Source organism: Mesocricetus auratus, unplaced genomic scaffold, assembly GCF_017639785.1.
Source record: "Mesocricetus auratus isolate SY011 unplaced genomic scaffold, BCM_Maur_2.0 Super-Scaffold_100019, whole genome shotgun sequence".
NCBI classification, from domain to species: Eukaryota; Metazoa; Chordata; class Mammalia; order Rodentia; family Cricetidae; genus Mesocricetus; species Mesocricetus auratus.
The window spans coordinates 13,047,972-13,060,763 of record NW_024429200.1 but is presented as its reverse complement, the minus strand read 5'-3'; positions in this window follow the sequence as shown (position 1 = coordinate 13,060,763).

Below are 12,792 nucleotides of genomic sequence, written 5' to 3'. Positions count from 1 at the left end.
TCTTTGCTGTTTCCCTCTTTGTAGGGAAAGCCTCTACCCAACCTGAGACGGTATCTATGAAAACTAATAAATATTTGTTACCATATTTTGCTGGTTTAACTTCTGTGAAATCGACCTCCCAGTATGCTCCTGGTCTGTCTCCCCGGAGGCATTTGCCGGGGGCACCTAGATGATGTCCAGCATTGGTTAAGGCACAGGCCTTGCAATTCTGAACTACTTTTTGAGCAATGTCCGAGAGGCCCATGACATAATAATTGGAGTGACGTATGATGTCCTTTAGCTTCTTTGTCCCTAGATGAGTTAGTTGATGTAAATTGGTGACATGATGTCGTCCCTCCTCTTGGGGTAGTTTGGATTTGCCATCTTCTGTCTCAGCTACTCCATGGGGGGAGTAGCCATGCACAATTTTTAGTTTCTCCATCTGCTTATGATCTTCAGGGGTATACCTAAGCTAGTTTCTCTAATGTCATAATAGTCTTTAGGTTCCTTAGTTTTTTGTTCAGCTGCGAGGATCATAGCCTCCTTGAGCCGCCTGCTTGGCAGCCGTGTCAGCCATTTGATTTCCCTTGGCTATGACGTCTTGGCCCTTTTGGTGGCCAGGACAATGTATAATGGCCAGTTTCTTTGGCAAATGTATGGCCTCTAACAGGCTCAAGATTTCTTCTTTATTTTTAATGTCCTTTCCAGCCGACGTGAGTAACCCCCTCTGTTTATAAATTGCCCCATGTATGTGAGCAGTGGCAAAAGCGTACCTGCTGTCCGTGTAGATGTTGATAGCCTTTCCTTCTGCCAGCCGCAAGGCATGTATGAGTGCCCTCAGCTCAGCTTTTTGGGCTGACGTTCCCTCGGGTAAGCTGCTGGCCCAGATGGTCCGATTCCCGTCTACTACCGCCGCCCCAGCTCTCCGCTTACCTTCAGCCATGAAGCTGCTACCGTCCGTGTACCATTTAGGGCACCCTGGCCATGGCTGATCAGTGAGGTCTTTCCTGGTTCCAGTTTCTTCTGCCAGGATGTCCATACATTGGTGTACCGGTAATGAGTAGTCTGTCTCTGGCAGCAAGGAGGCGGGGTTTAGGATAGCCGGGGGTGGGGGGTGGGTGGGGGTGGTGGGGGGTGGTGTAAACAGCACTCTCTCAGTTAAAAAGAGGCTCTGATAGTGAGCCATGCGGGCATTGGTCATCCAGCGGTCAGGCGGTTGTCTGATGATGCTTTCCAGGGCATGTGGAGCTACCACTACAGTCTGTTGACCTAAAGTTAGTTTGTCGGCATCTTTGAGAAGCAATGCCACTGTGGCGATGGCTTTTAGGCAAGATGGCCATCCACTGGCTACAGGATCAGGTTGCTTCCATAATCCCAAGGTCTGAGTTAGGACCCCTGGCGCTATTCCTGCCCTTTCATCTACATAGAGTGAATGGCTTTGTCAGGTCTAGCAGGGCTAGGGCTGGTGCACTGAGTAAAGCCCTCTTGATCTCTTCACAGGCTTTCTGATAGTAGAGAGTCCATGAGAAAGTCCCAGTCTCCTTAGTGAGGGGATAGAGTGGGGCTGCCAGGGTGGCAAAACCTGGAATCCAGAGTCTACAAAACCCTGTAATACCTAGAAATTCTCTCACTTGCTTTGGGGTTACAAGTAGGGATAATTGTCACGGTCTTTTTCCTAGGTGCGGTCAGCAATCACTTCCCCTTCTTAAGAATGTAGCCCAAATAGGTTACTTCTGTCTGACAAATCTGGGCTTTCTTTACTGAAGCCTTGTACCCCAACTCATGTCCCCAGGCTGCACTCTTGCTCGGTGACAGCAGCTAGGAGCAAATCATCAACACATTGAATCAGGGTAACTTGAGGATTTTCTGACCTGAACGAAGCCAAATCTTGATAGAGGGCTTCGTCGAAGAGAGTAGGGGAGTTTTTGAATCCCTGAGGCAGACATGTCCAAGTCAGCTGTCCAGCCTGTCCCAATCTGGGTCTCTCCATTCGAAAGCAAAGATTGCCTGGCTTGTAGGATGTAGTCTCAGGCAAAAGAACATGTCTTTCAAGTCCAGAACCATGTACCATCGTCTGTCAGGAGGGAGAACTGAGCAGGCTGTAAGGGTTAGGGACAGTAGGATGGATATCTTACACCCTTTTGTTAACTTCTCTTAGATCTTTTCTGGCTGGTAATCATTGGTGCCTGGCTTCCTAACTGGCAGCAACGGAATGTTCCAGGGAGACTGGCAAGGAACCAGAATAAAACCTAGTTGCGGAGTCTTTGGATGTGAGGTCTGATACCCTCTCGGGCTTCCTTGCTCATAGGGTATTGTCATACCCCAATGGGGGTTGCATCAGTCTTTAGGCTTACAACGTTGGGGGGCCCCTGTTTGGCCTCTCCCATGCCCCCCATCTCTGCCCATGCTCTGGGGAATCCCTCTAGCCATGTTCCTCCCAGTGTCTTGTCTGGTGGGGCTGGGGGCTCATGTAATCTATATTCTTCCTCCAGTTTTAAGGCCAAGATCATAGAAGTGGGAGTCTGCCTATTGTCTATGGTTCCTTCCGAGGAAAAGCTTATTTGGGCTTTTAGCTTAGACAGTAAATCTCTCCCCAGTAGTGGCATGGGGCACTCAGGGTTGCCGAGAAAGGAGTGAGTTACTTGACCTTTTCCCAGATCAACCTTCCTGTCGGTGGTCCAAGAATATGGTTTCTGGCCAGTGGCCCCAATTACTATGTTTTTTTTTAATTTTTAATTTTCCCAATGGTTTCTTTAAAAGTGACAATTCTGCTCTGGTGTCAACAAGGAAGTCCGTAGGGGTCCCCTCCACAGTTAGGGTTACCCTAGGCTCACAGAGGGGGCCCGAGCCCCGTCTCCCCTAATCATCTTCCTCTAAGGTGAGGACCTTGGGTGTCTTGTGTTTCTTCTTGGGGCAGTCCCTTGCCCAATGCCCCCTTTCCTTACAATAAGCACATTGATCCCTATCTAAAGGCTGCCAAGGGGGTCCTTCAGGGTTCCGAGGTCTCCTTGGCCCTTCATTGCCCAGGTACACTGTCTGCCTAGTTCCTTCTTCCTTCCTATGAGCTTCCCTGTCGCCTACTACTGCGGCCAAAATCCTAGTTACGTTTCTTTCTTGCCTTCTATCTTGTCTCTCCTGTCTCTCCTCAGCTTCCTTCTTTTTCTCTTCTTTCTTCCTCAGTCTCTCTCTTATGGTACACTTTCTCTGCTTTCTTAACTAGGTCTTGCAAAGATAATGTTTGCAGACCTTCCAGGCGCTGTAATGTTCTCCTAATATCAGACTGTCCAATAAAAGCCATAGCAACTGCTGCTTGCTGACTCTCGGAAGTAGGATCAAAGGGAGTATAACGCCTGTAAGCCTCTAAGAGACGTTCTAAAAATACAGATGGGGGTTCCTTCTCCCCTTGCAGAACTTCCCTTACCTTGACCAAATTAGTGGGACGCCTGCCAGCTCCCTTGAGACCTGCCACCAGAGCCCGGTGATAGACTGTCAGCCGCTCCCTACCTTCAGCTGTGTTGTAGTCCCAGTTAGGACGATTTAAGGGGAAGCCTGCGTCTATTTCATTCTGAAGTTGAGTTGGTTGACCATTGATTCCAGGCACATTCTTCCACGCCTCCAAAAGTATTCTCTCTCTTTCCTCGGTGGTGAAAAGAACCTGCAAAAGCTGGTGACATTCATCCCAAGTAGGCTGGTGAGAGAACATGAGGGACTCCATCAGACCTGTAAGGCTTGAGGGATTTTCTGGAAAAGGGGTATGGTTAGATTTCCAATTTAGAGATGGGCTGGAGTAATTGTAGTTGGTCAGGGTTTGCTGGTATACATGCAGAGGCAATGCTGTAGTTAAATCTGGCCCCTCGGGACTCTGGGTGCATCTGTTCCTGGTCCCGGTGGCTGGTCCTTCTGCTGCTCCTCCAATAGCACCCTGTTGAGGATTCTGAGGGGGTATTGGGAGGGGATAAGGGGGTGGGATACTAGGCCATTCTGGAGGCTCCTCAATTTCGGGATATATATTAGGAGGAGCTGAGGGTTGAGTCTTATTTGGCGGTTCAGACTCCGCCATTTTTGCTTTCATTTTTTTTCTCTGGGTCGTGGAGCTCCATGACTCGGGAGCCTGGCTTACTTTTCTGGGTCCAAGGTTTTAACCAGGATGGAGGATCTTGGGCCAGATATTCCCAGACACAAATATAAGGTCCTTGGTCAGGGTGAGGCCCTGGTCCCTTCTGAAAAACTATATTCTTAATGGCAGAAATCACAGTCAGCTTAAGTGTACCCTCCGGAGGCCAGCCAACATTGTACGTTGGCCATTCTGAAGAACAGAAAGTTCTCCAAGGTCCATTCTTAACTTCTACAGACAGGTTGCATGCCCTAGTTCTAATTTCTGTCCAGTGGTTTAGAGTCTGACCAAGAGGAGTACTGACAGTCTGTCCCATCATCCAAGTCACACAAAAGCAGACAAACAGAACACTCAGAAAGACCAAGAAAGCCAAAATGAGAGCCTGCCTCTTTGGGGACTTTCAGCACCAGGAATCAGAATCAGATGGCTGAGGGGATGCCAAGTCTCTCCTTTCCAGGAGGGACTCAGGTTCCGAATTGGCAACCAGACAGGAAATCTCCAGGCATCCCAGGACTTCCCTCAGACCTCCTGGGACGTCTCCCAGGAATGACAGTCGGTTATCTCCTGACACATCTGTCGATAACTCTCCCCTCTGTCCCAGACAGGGTGATCGTTGCTCTCACGAGCTCAGATGACTGAAAACCGAAGTACTATATTCAGACACAGCCGGCAGACAAAGACACAGACAAAGACAGAATCTTACCTCCAAGAGGGTTCTCCAAGAATTTGGGTGGTCACAAATCCCGGACGAGCCCCCAACTGAAAGACACCCCCCCCCAGTGCGGAGACCCTCACTCAAGTCTTGGGATAAGCTGATGCCCCAATAATTCAAGAGAGACCTTTTTGATGCAAGCACACGAGGTCTATTTGGGGAACCAGTGCACTGGAGCCGAGCTCATGACCCTTGCCGGGGCAGAGGAGTTTGATTCCCAATAGCTGCAGTCGGGGTTTTTAAAAGGGAAACACCATAACAAATGGGAGAGTTAGGTAAACATCATAAACATAAAGGATGAGGAAGTTAAATGATAGATTCTGTCTTAATGGGAAGGTTATAGGCTATCTCAAGCAAGCATTCTTTGGGCATTGTACAGTTAAACATTGAGTAAGAATGTGGTGAGCTAGTTCCTGGATCAGGGAGTGTTATCTTTTAAGTTTATCTTGAGGTCACCAGTTTCTCAGGAGAGGGCAGAAAGACAAGTTGCTCTGTGATCTAGGGGTCTAAAAGTGTTGAGTTGGGGTATCTCAACTATAAACCCTGGAAAATTACTCAACAAGAAACCAGAATGTTAAATTCCATTTGCATCTCTAAAAATTCTGTGATTATTTTTTTTTAGTTATTTTGGATGTCTATCAATCTTACTAAGTCTTTGTACTCAATGTGAAAAACTTGCATAAATGTAAAAAGTCACATTGCATATTGACCTATATTATGGATGCTTATATAGCAATTTACATAGTTTGTATATGCGTAATTTTAATGGCTAATTGGCATTTCATTGTATTTAAATACCATGTTTTTGTATTTCGGAAGACAGGGTTTCTCTGTGTAGCTTTGGAGACTGTCCTGGAGCTTGCTCTGTAGACCAGGCTGGCCTCAAATTCAGACATTCCCCTGCCCCTGCTTCCAGGGTACCCTCCTGGCTGTCTTTGTCTTTTCCTATCTTTTAGATTTTCAATGATTTTAAATTCTCCAGATTGTCATCATCTCTAAGCTGATTAGGAGCTAGATCATAGTGTTGTGCCTATTGTGCCCAGACTCTGAACCTCCCAAACCACCAAAAGATTAGATGCAAAAGCTAAGAGTCTTTTTTTTATATATTAATGAGTTAACTGAGATTAACTGGAGTCCTCCTTCCATCCGTCTGACTCAGCAGGTGGAGTAAGAGGGACCCCGAGCAGCAGTGGGGCAGGGAATATATTGGGGTAGAGCAAGGGGGGTGTTGCATAGTAATGGTCTCAGGATTGGTGCACCTCTGGGCTTGGGCAACCTGTCCTGAGTTGATTGGTCAGCTGCCACTGAAGATAGGTTGCTATGCCTAGAGTCCATCCCAGGGTGGTTGCTACGCTCTTCATTCCACTGTTATCACTAAAGCACTCCTAGAGCCTCCTAGCTAATTTCTGATTGGTTCCTTGACACATGGAGGGTATCTGGCCTCCTAGTGACTAGGGCAAGGTCAGACAAGGTTGGGAGCTCAGCACACGTTGCTGAGTCAGGGGCCTATGTCTTGTTGGGTCTTTTCTGCAGCCTGCCATGGCTGCCAAACTAGGGGCCTAGGTAAGCATCTGGGTCCTTCACTAGGTACCCTAAATTCATTATCTAGGTACTGTCCATTCATTATCTCATTGAATTGCACAGCAGCCCATTTTTTAGATGAGGAAACTGAGACTTAGAGATGATAAGTAACTGCAAGTTTCATAAGGACTGAGTTTCACAATGAATCATGTTGTGACAGTCACACTGAAGTACTCTTGTCAACCATTAGACCACATTTGTTTTGAACTCTTTGCATTCTGCCCTAAAACACCTTTTTCTTGAACTTTCCCAAAATAGAGTCATCAGGTCAGAAGGCTTGAACAATGTTTGAAGGCTTTCATTCCAGGCTATACTCCATCTGCTTGCTGTGCCCAAGTTGCCAAGTCCCCAGAGACCACCAGGAAGACAGATCCACTAAACTGCAAAAGCAAGGTTTTAATTGTTCACCCACCATGACAGGGACCCCATCTGGCTAGCTGTTGCAGCAGTCTCCAGAGGGAGTTCCCTGTCTACTGCTAGGTTTTAAAGACAAAAGTAACAGGATTACATCAGTAGGTACAGGTTGGTTTCTGATTGGTTAACATTTGGGAACAATTAGGAGAATTTCTCAAAGATCATATTTTGGCATGAAATACCTGTGTAGCAATTATTCTCATTGGTCAGTGCTGAGAGGGAACATTCTGTGGTTTCTATGGCATTGTCTTGTTACTTGCAGGTGGTCTGTTGTACATGGACACCAATAGTTTTCAGAACTATGGCCAAACAGTTCCCAGGAACCAAGCATCTAGGAGGTGCGGGGGTGGAGTTTCTTTGTGTTTGGTTTTGGCCCTAGACTCCAGGAAGCCAGAGGATCTGGAGTTTCCTTGTGTCAGAGGCCTACGTGTCTTTTCTGTAGCCTGTCATGGCTGCTAAAGCAGGGGCTGAGTGAGGGTCTGGTCCCTTCATTTTAAAAAGTGAAGCCTTTGAGTTTAGTTTACCCCTTTCACTGCTCTGAACCAGTCCTGTCAGGAGAGGATTTTATGATACTTTTTGAGACAGGTTCTTACCCTGTAGCTCAGGCTGACCTCCAATTTCCGGCCCCCCCACTTTAGCTTCCCGAGTGTTAAAATCGCAGGTGTGTATCACTGTGCTTGGCTCAAAAATATTCCCATTCTCCCATTCACTCGTGCTGGGGGTAGTGTTGTTCTTTTGCTTAAGTTGTGAGTAGAGTAGACGGAACAGGAAGCCATGCTTCAGTTATGAATAGATGAAAGCATGAACCAAGAGACTCAACAAACCCATGTGGAGTCCATTGAAGGGAAAGGGAAGAAGAAAAGGGGGAGAGGGAGAGAGAGAGAGAAAGAAGAGGAGAAGGGGGAGGAGAAGGGAGAGAGAGGGAGGGAGGGAGGGAGGAGAGGTGGCAAAGGGAGAAGAGAAAGAGAGGAGAGAGGAGGTGAAGGGAGAGAGCGAGAAAACATGTGGAGGTGCTCGCTTAAAGGGGAACCGTGCACATGCGTACTGAGTCCTTACGCAGCCCCTTAATGCATGACACAGCCATGATGTGGCCATGCAACACGGGGCCCCCTTGAGCTGCCTAAGTATGTGCCTGAATGCTGATATGCGTGTCCCACCCATTGCCAGGGTACGGGCTCAGCATAATGCCGGGTTGCAACAGGTAGAACTCAGACTCTTGAGCATAACAGACAAAAAGCTACGTCCCAAGCTAGAAGCAATAAGTGTGGGACCAGAATCATGGTGAGTTTGGGGAACTCGATTTTACAATTGAGTTCATAAAGATGGTCTGTGTTATTCAATGCTTACACATTAGCCTCTTTGCTCGATCCACTTAAACACTATTCTTGAAGGTCTTGTTTTGCTTTTTAATGTGTTTTGGTTGTCGGTGTCTGGGAAGAGATAATGAAGTATTTTGGTATATTTGTGTGTGCATGTGCATTGTGTGTGTGTGTGTGTGTGCATTGTGGGTGTGTGTTTTGCATGTACAAGGGATTCAGGCTCTCCAGAGGCTGGAGGAAGATGTCTGTGGTTTTCATTTATTGCTCCCAGTCCAATTCTTCAAAGCAGTGGTTCTCAACCTTCCTAATGTTGCAACCTTTTAATCCAGCTCCTCATGTTGTAGTGACCCCAACCACAGTTATTTTCATTGCTACTTCATAACTGTAATTTTGCTGCTGTTATGAATCACAATGTAAATATCTGATATACAACCCCTGTGAAAGGGTTGTTCAGCCCTCAAAGGGGCCATGACCCATACACTAAGAGCCATTGCTTTAAGGATAGTGTTTCTTTTTGAGCCAGAAATTTTTGATTGATTGATTTTTGGCTGTGCTGGCCAGGCAGATGCCCTGACTAGCAGGGCACGATGGTGTTCAAGCCCACGGGAACCTGGAATGAATGAGACAAGAAACACGAGAGAGATGGACAGCAGGACAACATGACTGATTGAGCTGTGTTCAATGAGAGTTCTGTACAGGCTTATCTAGAGGAATGTGGCATTGGCCATGGGGCAGAGGCTGTTAGACAGGAGATGCTGGGAAGTGAGGCAGAGGGCTGTTAGGAGCTGAGCATTTGATGTGCAATGGGCAGGAGACCTCACCAGGGAGTGCAGGTGTTAAGGAAGCATTGTTAAGTGATGGGTTAACTCTATGGCACTGAGCCATCTGTGGGAAGGTGTCTGAATTTTGGGAAGTGCCTTGGGGCAAGAAACAGATTTACAGTGACCTGGTCCTCAACAGGCAAAGAGCACTCAGGATCTGGCTGTCTCTACCTCCTAATCTGGAGTTAGACACATGCATAGTTATGCCTGGCTATTTATATGGGATCTTGGGGATTCCAGTTCAGGCCTCCCATACTTTCACAGTGAATACTGAACCATCTCCTTAGCCTCTGGTCCTACTTTTTAAAGTGAATGTTTTCTTTCATAATGATTGCTGTTTTTCTACCACATAGTTTTTACTACCTTGCAATCCAAAAATACTTCACTAGATTTTTGTGTGGACTTTATACAAGAAAAGCCATATTTCTCCACCACTTAAAAAACTTTAAAATATTGTCTATCAAATTGGGTTTTTAGCTAGTTATGTAATAAATGTCTTTAAAAATCAGTATCAAGGGAAATGACTGGCTCTTCCCAGCAAATGAAATGTTTCTTTTGATCAATGAAAATAATATAATCTTACATTATCATTTTTGCCTTGGTTGCAAGTATTTCCTGCAGACTTCAAATTTAAATTCTACCAGCGCAGTGGTTCTTAACCTTCCTGCTGTGACCCTTTGCTACAATTCCTCATTATTGTGGTCACCCCCAAACATAAAATTATTTTATTGCTACTTCATAACGGTACATTTTCTGTTATGAATTGCAAGCACATTTCTGATACGCCACCCCTGTGAGGGTCACAACCCACAGGTTAAGAACTACTTAGCACAATGATGCTACCCTGGATTTCTGATATTGAATGTAGGTTCTCAGATGGTAGAGACTTTGCCTATCTTTGTTTTTTGTTTCACGGGCAAAACTCCAAGTAGAGGAACAGAATAAAGGTCCTGTGATGAGAGTCTCATTTTTTTCAATGCATAAACATCACACAACTCTCTGGTTGTTCAGCTTGTTTCAATTTCTCTGTGAAGTAACATCCTATCCCCTGAAGCACCCTTAGGAGAGCAAAGGTTCCTAACCACGCCCTGCTGAACAATGGGGTTGTGTAATTGAGAACTGTCCTGCTCTTTTACAAAACCATTTCTTACTGGAATTTATGCCACTCTGAAGCACAAAGAACAGTCTTAGCGATGGTTTTCTGGGTTTGGCTGTCTCTTTGGTAATACAGGGGAATGTGCCTCAATACTTACCTTCTTTTTTGTTTTTTGTTTTTGTTTTTTGAGACAGGGTTTCTCTGTATTGTTTTGGAGCCTGTCCTGGAACTCGCTCGGTAGACCAGGCTGGCCTCGAACTCCCAGAGATCCGCCTGCCTCTGCCTCCCGAGTGCTGGGATTAAAGGTGTGCGCCACCACCGCCCGGCTCAATACTTATCTTTTGGCAGAATTAACTTGGAGAACATCTGGCAAGGGGCACCTGCTATCCACCGTGGGAGGACCATCACCCTTAGGCCTCCCCTGAACCCTGGCTGTGTCTCAGCTCCACCCTTGCTCTCTACCTGGAGCAGTGGCGTGCCTTTCTGAACTCTGGTCTTTTTCCGGGATCTGCCCCACCCTCACATTCTATCTGTTCAAGGCCCAGGCTCATTCTGCTGCTTCTCTGCCCTGCCCTCCTGACCTCTTGCTTTGGCTACTCTTAGTTCAGACATTGCCTTCTTGCTGGGGATGATGCCACCCAAGAGGTTCCGTCTTTGATGAATTCAGGTTACTGCCTTCCATGGAAAGGGCTCCAGAGATCTCTTTCTTAGGGACTGCTGCTGTCTTCTGATTCTATGTTCTACTTTATTCAGAAGATTGAGAATATACAATGTGACCACATCAATGTTTCTCGTCTCAAGATATTTGCTTCCCATTTGCTTGTTCTTATTTTTCTATGCAAGCAATAAAATAAACCTCACTAGATTAAACTACGTGAACATTTCAATAATCAGGCTGGGGACACAGCTAAATGATAGAGCATTTTCCTAGTGTGCATATGACACTAGGTTCCATGCAACAGTGTCATCACTGGCTCTTCAGCCTGCTTTGTGGCTTTTAGGTTTGCCAACCTGTTAATTATGAGTTATTCCTGGGGCTGGAGAGATGACTCAGTGGTTAAGAGCACTTCCTGCTCTTCCAGAGGACCTGATATTGGTTCCCATTACCCACATTGGGCTGCCCACAACCAACTGTATCTTCAACTCCAGAGGTCTGATGCCCTCTTCTGACCTCCGCAGGCATTCACATACATTTTACACACAGACACACACAGACACACACACACAGACACACACACACACACAATCTTTTTAAAGTTTGTTCTTAAATCAACAGAGACAGATTTTGAAATACATTCTTAGTTTTTTTCTCCGGAGAAACCTAATAAAAGTCTGGTACAAGATAGGTTTTAGAGAAACAAACATTCATGTTTTACTTTTGTACTGTATATGCATACATGTGTGCATTCGTGTGTATGTGTGGGTAAGTGCATGAATGTGTGCCTGAGGAGGTGTGTTGTTCCTCAGGTGCCTGTTACCTTTCATTTCAGACAGTCCTGGAAACTTTACCAAGTGGGCTAGACTACATGGCCACCAAGCTCCAGGGATTTCACCACTGATGCAATTCCAAGGGTGTGTCACCATGCCTGGCTTTTATGTGGTGTCTGGGGAATCTGAACAGCTTGCAGGACTAGTGGTTTACCAACTGAGTCTTTCCCCAGTCCAGGAAGAACAAATCAATTTTTAAAAATTGTTTCTGAGCTGGGCAGTGGTGGTGCACACGTTTGATCCCAGCATTTGGGAGGCAGAGACAGGTGGATCTCGGTGAGTTTGAGGCCTGCCTGGTCTACTGAGTGAGTTCTAGGACAGCCTCCAAATCTACAAAGAAAACTCAAAAACTGGTTCTGTGGTTTACAAAATTGGATTTCTAATCTAATTAACTATAAACATGCTAGCAACTATGTTTGTTAAGACAAAAATATGAAGTCTATGTTGCGATGTGATAATACAGATAAGCAGTGCCAGAATTGGATAATCTAGATATTCCTAAAGAGTCCCAGTTGTACATGAGCAAGTATAGGATAACATCAAACTTGGTCCAGATAACAAATACACCACAGATGACTGTTCTGAATTTCATGAAGTAGTAAAACAAAACACCGAAGACCAGGATTCAAACTTCCAAACCACGTGCTGCATATGTGTCCTACAAAGTGACTAGTTCTGAGTGGAACCCAGAGCAAGAGAAGGCTGTGCAACTGATCCAAGCTGCCCTGTAAATTTCCTGTCCCTTGGCCACATCGTTCAGCAGATCTCCTAGTGCTTGACCTAACAGTAGCAGATAGCCATGCTGTCATATGGATCTTCCAGGGTCATATAGGTGAATCCTAGACCAAATCATTATCGTATTGCAACAAAGCCTCTGAGGACAATAAGCTATGATTTGGCCTGTAACTGGGCCATAATATGGACTAAGTGTTTATCTTCCTGGGAAGCATCTCACCAACCAGGCCAGATTAGTTAGTTATCTGTGGCAACATTGCTTCCTCAAATGGAAGATATAAATATTCTTTTTCCATTTATGTATGTTTTATATGTATATGTATGTGTACATAATAGTCCTTGAAGACACACTTAATTTGCATGGAAGGGCTCCAATGTTCCACGTTCCTACCCTTTTTGCACTGTCTTCTTCTTCCTATCTGGCACCTATGGCCTTACAGGCAACACTCTCCTGCAATAGGTTAAAGAGTCAGAGAGGATTCGGGCCTGGCTTACCAGTGGCTAATATCCATATGCAGGAACCCACAAGTTCA